Genomic DNA, 8,844 nt, shown 5'->3' on the forward strand with positions numbered 1-8,844 from the left:
ATGCATTCAGGTAGTTTTAAGAAATTATTTTCCAGCCCAACCTCGACAATGAAACCGTGCCTCTTTCTTTTTACTTGAATAACTAGGACCATATACTGCCAACATATACTTCTGTAATTTTTCTTTCCATTTAATAACCTAGGAATAACAAAGTGCCTGGTGTGTTTGCCATAATCTTTGAATTTGGTGCTGTTACTTCCCTATTTTCATTCCCTTGGTATGTTTCACCTTGTTCAGAGGAGCAAACGTCTGTAATCTCCCTTTTAAAATCCAATTTAAAAAATCCTCTCAGAGTAACAGCCAATTGTGCTACGGCATGCTCCCTTCTTTAATAGTGCGAGTGTCCCTTTCCAAAATACATAAACCCATAATTATACTGTTAACTGGTGTAATGTTCACTAATATTCTTAATAGACATCTACACATTAAAAAAAGAATAACAAACATTATCTTAATGAAATAAATAGACAATTGGGTAATGGAAGTATTTTTATTATGATAAGTGCTTACACTGTAAAGCAACAAATAGTATATATATGTAGAATGGATACATGCTATACATTACACAGTGTATTTGGCAATTGCGTTATTAAAACCAAAGGGTTCGCATAACTGCACATGAAAAGCTGCAAGAATTTGATATCGGAAAAAGTAAACTTAATTATTGCAAATGTTCAAAATCTTTTGTCACAATTTTTCCTTTAAGGGATGTATAAATATCACAACTTCATACCTTCAACAGGGGCAGGCTGGTAAACAGTGCCAGAGGTTTGTGATGCAATTATCAATCTATACATTATTTGCTTTGAATAATGGTGCTGTAGTGTGAACAAGTATGGGTAATCTATAGACAACTAAAGATCTCAGAATGAGAACATTTCCAAGTAATAAATATCACACGAAATATGGATTTATATGACAATGAGTTAAAAATAACATGAAAAGCAACTCACTCTGCCTAAATTTTAAAATGTGATTAGAGTGGGAGGAAAGAAACAAAACCTTACTCTTTGGCCACGTCAGTTGTTTAGGACTACAGTTCCCATCAGACCACACCAGCATAGGGAATGGTGAGGCATAAGGTTTTTCACTGTAGCGACACCTTTACTCTTAGTCCAAAGACCCTTTCCCTCCATAATCTTGGTATGTTCCACAAAATGAGATCAGAGCCTGTTGCCATGTTCATCTGTCTCATACACCACTTAGAGAGTGCAATTGGCATAAGCTCATATTTTCCCAAAACCAATCTTTTATAATTTTCTGCCCTGAAGAAAACAAGGCTCTGGGCTCTTCATCGAAACTAGACAATCCCTTGTCTATATGATGAATAGAAAAGGAATGTTGTGAGGAAAGGTCCCTCGAAATTCAACGACGGTCAAACGAGGGCACACAATAGTACAATATAATTGTAAGAATTCCTTTGTACTCACACATTCAGAGACAAGTCTTTTGGCAAAAATGATATATTAGGTTACCTAAATGATCTGCGTTTCATACAGTTTTCATAAAATCCATTTCAAATTACACAGTGCAATTATTTTCATTACAATGTTTCTAGTTTCATAAGGCCAATGTTTTCGTACATTTGTGAATGGTTCCCACACTTCTCAATGTTGTAATCTTTTCCAATTATTATTTTTCAACATATTTGCATCTGACAAAAATTCACCAATATAGAAATCAAAACAACATAACAATGTGCTTCATTCAATTCTTCCTGTTCCAGGTATCTCGATAGGGTTAATGTCCATAACGTCATGAGAACTCGCATGCAGGTATCTCCTATCCACTACTACGCATTTCGGGCTTTCATGCCCTTCTTCAGGTATGGATATCAGGGATGTTTATTCTATTCTGAAAATAAGCAGATAATAAATCTATTTGAGCGAGGTAAATATGTGGGGTTTTATGTAATCTCTTATTGTTTATGCTCAGTCACCATCAGACCAGATTGATAGACTGTAGAGTACTAACCTTTGAACAAGACGTGAACCGGGTCAAATTGCCCTTCACATACTCAAATTGGTTCATGTGTCAGTTCTGTTGGTGAAATAAAACTACATTAGTTTGTTTATGGTAACCTGTGGAGGGTCTCCAGTGGGATCAGTCGCTAGGATAGCACTGTGTCCCACTAGGAGACCGGCATCATTCTAATAATAGTAACATTGTGATAAGTTTGCTAATGGTCACTCACCTAATGTTTTTTCTAGTGCTGTAAAGCAGTGATTTTCTTTATCTGTGGAGTCATCCACTCCGCTGTTCATGTACCGAGACTGGCGATTCTCAATAGATGTAGATAATACACTGTTTGTTAGACTTCTGTTATGGTTGTTGTTGAGACTTTAAGTACGTCTTGCTTAGAGACGCTGCGTCGTCATCTCCAATGGCGCTGGTGGACACTGGCGTGTGGGCGTTATGTAGCCTATTGCAGATTTCTGCCTGTACGAGGTAACGTGTTCTCGTCAGTAATTGTTGTTAACTGAATGGATGTTATCCTAATCAGTGAACTTAGTACTGTATTTCATTCGTAACCGTCATCTAGCTTACCTCTGTGTCAGAGCTGTGCATGTTTCCCTGCTTGCGACGAGTTTCAGCAGCCTCTCTCATAATTCGCGTTGCTAAGCAACCACTGTCTGAGCGTGTTTATATCGAATCTCTGTTATAGGCTAGGCTGCGGATGAGTGCCATCTTGGAAGAGGTTCACAATGTGAAATCGAGTCACTTCTCTGAATGTGCAGGGGTTTTTGACCCATTCTAATTTCAATTTACTGCGGCCCTATTAAGAGTGACTACGCCAATTCAATAGTATGTTTCCATATTGGATAACGATTGTCAATAGTCTGCGCAGTATGAGTCATTGATGTAAATCATATGTATTCAAGAACTGGGGTTCAATTATACGACAAGCGGGGATGGTGACCAAAAGCCCATGTCCTGAGGCTGTAGCTAGACTGCCGTCTGAAGAGCGGGAGTTGAACCAAGTGACGCAAAGGAACCGTCGTATCAATCAGTGGAGAGCCAGCAACTCTGAATTCGAAAGTCAGTGCAGTGGTGGCGTGACCTGTAGCAGGTAGATTATACGATCCAAGAACGACACCATGACCATTAGAATTAACCTACAGCAGAGCCATGTAAGAAGTACTAGAGACTGTGGTGGTTGCAAGACCAAAACTTGCACCCTGATCACCAGTCATAACAGACCACAAAGTCAAGCAGGCCGAAGAATATTAATACAAGAGAGCGATGGATGGCAAAGTTGAGCAGACAGAGGAAGAGAATGACAGGCCTCAAAGTTTAGCCAGCCAAAAGAGAGTGGAAGAAGAAAGTAGACGATAGTACTCGCGACCCCTGGCAAAACCGGTGAAGAATCACCCTGAGAGAAGGTAGTGGAACAGTGATAAGTCTGGGAGGGGGACGGACAACTTATGAACTGGAAACAAAGACAAAAGAAGTAAACCATTTTGTGAAGCAATTCCCTGGTCAGTTCCATAAGACTGTGGTATTGAATTGTGGAAAAAGACTCGAGGAGCCTCTCCCTCGTCCCAGTGGGGCCAATTTGAAAGACAGTGTTCAAGTAAAGAGAATACCAAACCATTGAAAGGAATTAAACCCGTTGAAGGATTCAATGCTGAAGTATACTTAAGAGAAATCTGCGTGAGCTGGACATTAGATAGAAGGGAGTCATGCTCCTAGTTTTGTTCCAAGTGTGGAACTTTGTGAACTCAGAACATTATGAGACTTTTACTCTCCTGGGTTGTGATAAGAACTCTTTGGTTAGCTTAGTTGTTTGTGTTGTAGTGACTGGGATAGTTTACGAGATTTTTGACTAGGATGGACTACTTTCTTTTTGACACAACAGATTTTCAGGCCCAAGTTTTAGTTTTGTTGAGGTAGGGAACCACCTCTAGTTAGGCATGGCTCTCAACTCACACGCTTTTGGCGGGTGTCACCCGCCTGCCAAAGAGCTGACTCACCCGCCAAGCCTCCTGCACGCCCATTCATTACAATGGGCTCTCACCCGCCAAAAACAAAATCGGGTGTTTTCACCCGCCTTTGCGATAGAAATGGTTGAGAGCTATGAGTTAGGGGCAAGATAGGTTTTGCATACTTCCATAAATAATGTTTATAACCAAACCCATACCTGTTTTTGGTCAGACTGCTCATTCCAGGTCCCCAGAGTCCTCTGGTACCAGACCATCAGGAAGGATTTGTGCTTGGGTACGAGACCCCGCCCCTTTACTGTCTGAGAAGTGGCAACCTCAATATTAAGCTCCACAGGGCTTCCGAACAAAGCACTTTATGGTTGGAATAACACAACCTCTTGAGCCAGTTCAGTGCAATCGGGATTAGATGGTAGTTACTGGTGTGCTTCAATTTGTGCAGGGTACTAGAGGGACTGGTGGAAAAAGTCTGGGCATCTCAAGTGAGGAGAAAGGCATCCCTGTGAGAGTTCTCCCTGTCCCAAGATGCATACAGAGTATACTTTTCTTCCGAGTGAGCATACCCAAAGCTCAGAAGATTGGCTGTAATGTTTTCACATGATGTTCCCATTCATGTGGGACGTACGACTTTTAACTCAGCACATCCGCCCATACCTACTCCTCCTTTACCACGTGTGACGCTATTGGGAACACATTGCCGGCACCAGTCCCACAACTTGAGTGCAAATATGCAGAGAGTTGCAGACCTCATGCTGAGCTGACATAAAACTGGGTTGTGTTGTCAGTGTAGATCAACATGAGGTGGTGACCTGCCAGATGGTGCAAAACGCCTTCAATGTCAGATTGCTCAGAGTGCTAGCCAATTTATATGGTGTGCCTGTTCCTCTGAGCTATAAAAAGGTCATGCAGGGAGACACTTCCACACCGACTATTAAGCCCCCACAAAGTGGGGGGTTACGGAACCCGACAAGAGACAAATGTAGGAGTCAGCCGGGCCAGGCACCACTCGGGCCAGCTGGTCCGAAAGCCCCGGCCCCATGACCAGATGGCCCAGCAGCCAGAAGGCTGTGCCTGCTCTGACACCACCGTCCAGGGGCCGGGGCTTAAGGCACCAGTGCCACCATGGGCTGGGGCTTAAGGCACCAGCGTCACTGTGCGCTGGAGTTTAAGGCGCCACCACCTCTGCACATCATGCAGCCGGGGCTTAAGCTGCCACCCCTCTTCCCCACCTGCCTCCCAAGGGCTGGACCGTGGGCCGGGGCTTAATGCACCAGTGCCACCGTGCGCTGGGGCTTAAGGCGCCACCCCTCTTCCCCACCTGCCTCCCAAGGGCTGGGTCGAGGCACTCTGCCTGTCGGCAGCTGGGCCGTGGCAATTTTGTCTACCAGGCTGACCTGGGAGGGAGGCAAGCACTCCCCGCACACCCACGGGTGTGCGCCCAGGGTGGGTGGGAGTTTCCCATGCATCCCGCGGTGCAGCAGGGGGAAGGATGATGGATGGAGGCCCTTGCGGCACCACCACAGTGCCTTCTGACAAAAGCAGAGCTCAGAGGATGACTTTCAATAGATTGCAGCGAGGTAGCTGCTCTGATACTTACGAAACCCTGACCAAGAATCAGGTCGTCTACGAATGCTTTAGCACCAGGTTCCCCACGAACATGTGGTGCACTACGGGCGAGAGAGGTGGCCCCCTTTCCGTCCACACTTGAGTCCCGAGGCGAGCAGCTCTACACACCGACCCAGAGGCTGGCTATCCTAGGCCAACCGAGGCTCCACAGTGCTGCGCTATCGTTACAGTTTAGGGGGTGGGGGAGAATTCTGACTTAGAGGCGTTCAGTCATGATCCCACAGATGATAGCTTCACCCCATTGACTCCTCAGCCAAGCACATACACCAAATGTCATGTCTGAACCTGCGGTTCCTCTCATACTGAGCAGGATTACTATTGCAACAACACATCACCAGTAGGGTAAAACTAACCTGTCTCACGACGCTCACGTTCCCCATTAGTGGGTGAACAATCCGACGCTTGGTGAATTCTGCTTCATAATGATAGGTAAAGCCGACATCCAAGGATCAAAAGGCGACGTTGCTATGAACGCTTGGCCACCACAAACCAGTTATCCCTGTGGTAAGCAGGAGAAAGCAGGATCTTCAAAGGTAAGTCTGACCTCAGGTGACAGTGAGCGGTACGCTGCTTGCAAGTGCAGATTAATGCAAAGCTTCTGTCTTGAGGATCGGGGCAGCTTATATAGCTGAGATCGTGGGCACGACCATTAGGGCCGACTTACTAGCCACACCCTGCCACTCCTAGAGAGTGAGCACGTGCAAAGGCAATCCATTAGCAGCCACATCCAAGAATACACTTGGGGCTGCTTAATGGATGGAATGTTCAAGGTTAATGCATCCTGCTTAATGGATGGAATGTTCAAGGTTAATGCATCTGAAGTGCTATGTCCATAATAAAAGCTTATTGGTGTAAAATGGATGTTCTTGTTCACTTTTGTTCAGGCGCCAGGACAGTGTCCACCCAGGTCTCCTGTGCATGCGACCCCTGCATGCCATGCCCCTGACTTCATGACCATGACAATCAAGCAAGCGTTTGCCTTTGTGCTCAGTGGGAGGATTCTGTCCTCCCCGAGCTCGCCTTCGGACACCTGCATTATTGTTTGACAGGTGTGCCACCCAAGTCAAACTCCCCACCTGCCACTGTCCCCGGAGTGGGTTGCGCACGGCAGGCAGTTGGAGCCAGAGCCCCATGGACCTCCCCCCACCCCTCGCTAGGTAAGTGAAAAAACAATAAGAGTAGTGGTATTTCACTGACAGCCCGAGGGCCTCCCACTTGTCCTACACCTCTCATGTCTCTTCAGTGGCAGACAAGCACAATGTGGTCTTCGTTCCCTGCTGATTTCCGCCACGCAGGTTCCCCTGGCTGTGGTGTCGCTAGATGGTAGATAGGGGCAGTAGGACTCTCGTTCATCCATTCTTGTGTGTCACTAATTAGAGGACAAGTCATTTGGCTACCTTAAGAGTCATAGTTACACCCACCGTTTACCCACGCTTCATTGAATTTCTTCACTTTGACATTCAGAGCACTGGGCAGAAATCACATTGCGTCAACACCCACCAAGGGCTTTTGCGATGCTTTGTTTTAAACAGTCGGATTCCCCTGGTCCACAGCAGTTCTAAGTCAGCTGCTAGATGTTGGCAGAGGCAGAACGCCAGCCCCGAAACTCGGGAGGGGAACGGATAGAGGTGACCAATGCCGCTGGGGCAATCCACAGGAAGGGCCCGGCTCGCATCCAGAGTTGGCCCCGCCAACGAGGGGGGAGGGGCTGGGTGACACGCCTGATCCAGTCGCAGCGCACACCCAGCCTCACTTGCGCACCCCACCCCTTCTGACCCAGCCCGAAGTTACGGATCTGACTTGCCAACTTCCCTTACCTACATTGTTCCAACATGCCAGAGGCTGTTCACCTTGGAGACCTGCTGTGGACATGGGTACGGCCCAGAGAGAGATTTACACCACCTCCCCCGGATTTTTAAGGACCAGCGAGAACTCACCGGACACTGCCGAAACCCCAACGCTTTCCAAGGCTCGGGCCGCTCTCTCGGGGCGAACCCATTCCAGGGTGCCCTGCCCTTCTCAAAGGGCACCCGCCTCTGCCACTCCAGATTTGGGGATATGAACCAGACTCTCTTTCGATCGGCTGAGGGCAAAGGAGACCATTGCCCGTCCCTTCCGAATGGTGCTCACCCGTCCCTTAGGACCGACTGACCCACGTTCAACTGCTGTACACATGGAACCCTTCTCCACTTCAGTCTTCAAAGTGCCCGTTTGAATATTTTCTACTACCAAGATCTGCACCGGTGGTGGCTAAACCCGGGACCTCGCCCCAGTCTTCCATGCGCACTGCAGCGGCCCTCCAACTTGTTGCAGCTTAGCCCCTGGGCTGGGTGGGTTACTGATATCACAGCAGACCCCTGGTGCCCTTTGTGGACCTCCCCAGTCGGCGGCGTCACACGGTCGACTCGACAGTCGAGCAGGGGGGCACCGTCCCCGCACCGCGAGGGACCAGGACGGTTGCCGGAGAAGGGCGCAGCAGAGGTCAATCTCCCTTGGCCCCACAGACACAGCAAAACTGCTGCCAGGGGACTGTAACACTCTCCGCAGCAGAGAGCCACCTGCCCCACAGGGCCTTCCTAGCCGATCCGCAGCCTGTCGCAGTGCACCACCACAGAGGAAATGCACCCTGCGGGGGTTGGGTGTGCCCAAGTGGCAGTCCCATGAGGGGATCCACCGTTCCGGGCAACTGACCTGCTTGCTGTGTTGAATCCTCTGGGCAGACTGCACGGACCCCACCCATCTACCTCTCGCCAGTTTCACGCCCTCTTGAACTTTGTTCCCTTACGGTACTTGTTGGCCATCGGTCTCGCGCCCGTATTTAGCCTTAGCGGGAGTTTACCACCATTCCCAAGCAAGACCTGATCCTGGCGTGCCAGGGGCCAGCAACAGCCTAACACCGTCCGCAGGGGTGAGCCTCGATCAGAAGGATTTAGGCCCCCTGAGCAACGCTGGGGAGTCAGTCTTCTGTACACCACATTTCCCTTGCCTGTCGCCAGAATAAGCTCTTCCCTCGCTGTTACTGAGGGAATCCTGGTTAGTTTCTTTTCCTCTGCTTAGTAATATGCTTAAATTCAGCGGGTCGTCACGTCTGATCTGAGGTCATAGTCGGGGAGCAGAAAGCGGCAGAGTGTGCGCTGTCCCGATCTGCGGCTGTTAGGCAAAGTTTGAATGCAGTACCTTCGGGGAACACTACAAACAACTATGACCACAGGTATAGGCAACCCACCCTTTGGTATAAACTTGTACTAAACCGTTTTGGGGAAATGTGAGCAGTAGT

At 47.9% G+C, this 8,844-nt stretch overlaps 1 long non-coding RNA gene across 1 annotated transcript; it reads right to left on the minus strand.

Moving 5' to 3' along the window:
* Positions 1-489: 489 nt before the first annotated feature.
* Positions 490-2,605, minus strand: LOC138510950 (uncharacterized). Its single transcript, XR_011280491.1, has 4 exons — positions 2,548-2,605; positions 2,195-2,439; positions 1,975-2,040; positions 490-1,854 (listed from the first exon to the last, which is right to left on the minus strand). It is a non-coding gene; the product is annotated as an uncharacterized lncRNA (long non-coding RNA).
* Between the last annotated feature and the right edge of the window lie 6,239 nt (positions 2,606-8,844).

The sequence above is a fragment of the Ambystoma mexicanum genome, chromosome 6p (assembly GCF_040938575.1).
Source record: "Ambystoma mexicanum isolate Mex_15411 chromosome 6p, UKY_AmexF1_1, whole genome shotgun sequence".
In the NCBI taxonomy this organism is placed as follows: Eukaryota; Metazoa; Chordata; class Amphibia; order Caudata; family Ambystomatidae; genus Ambystoma; species Ambystoma mexicanum.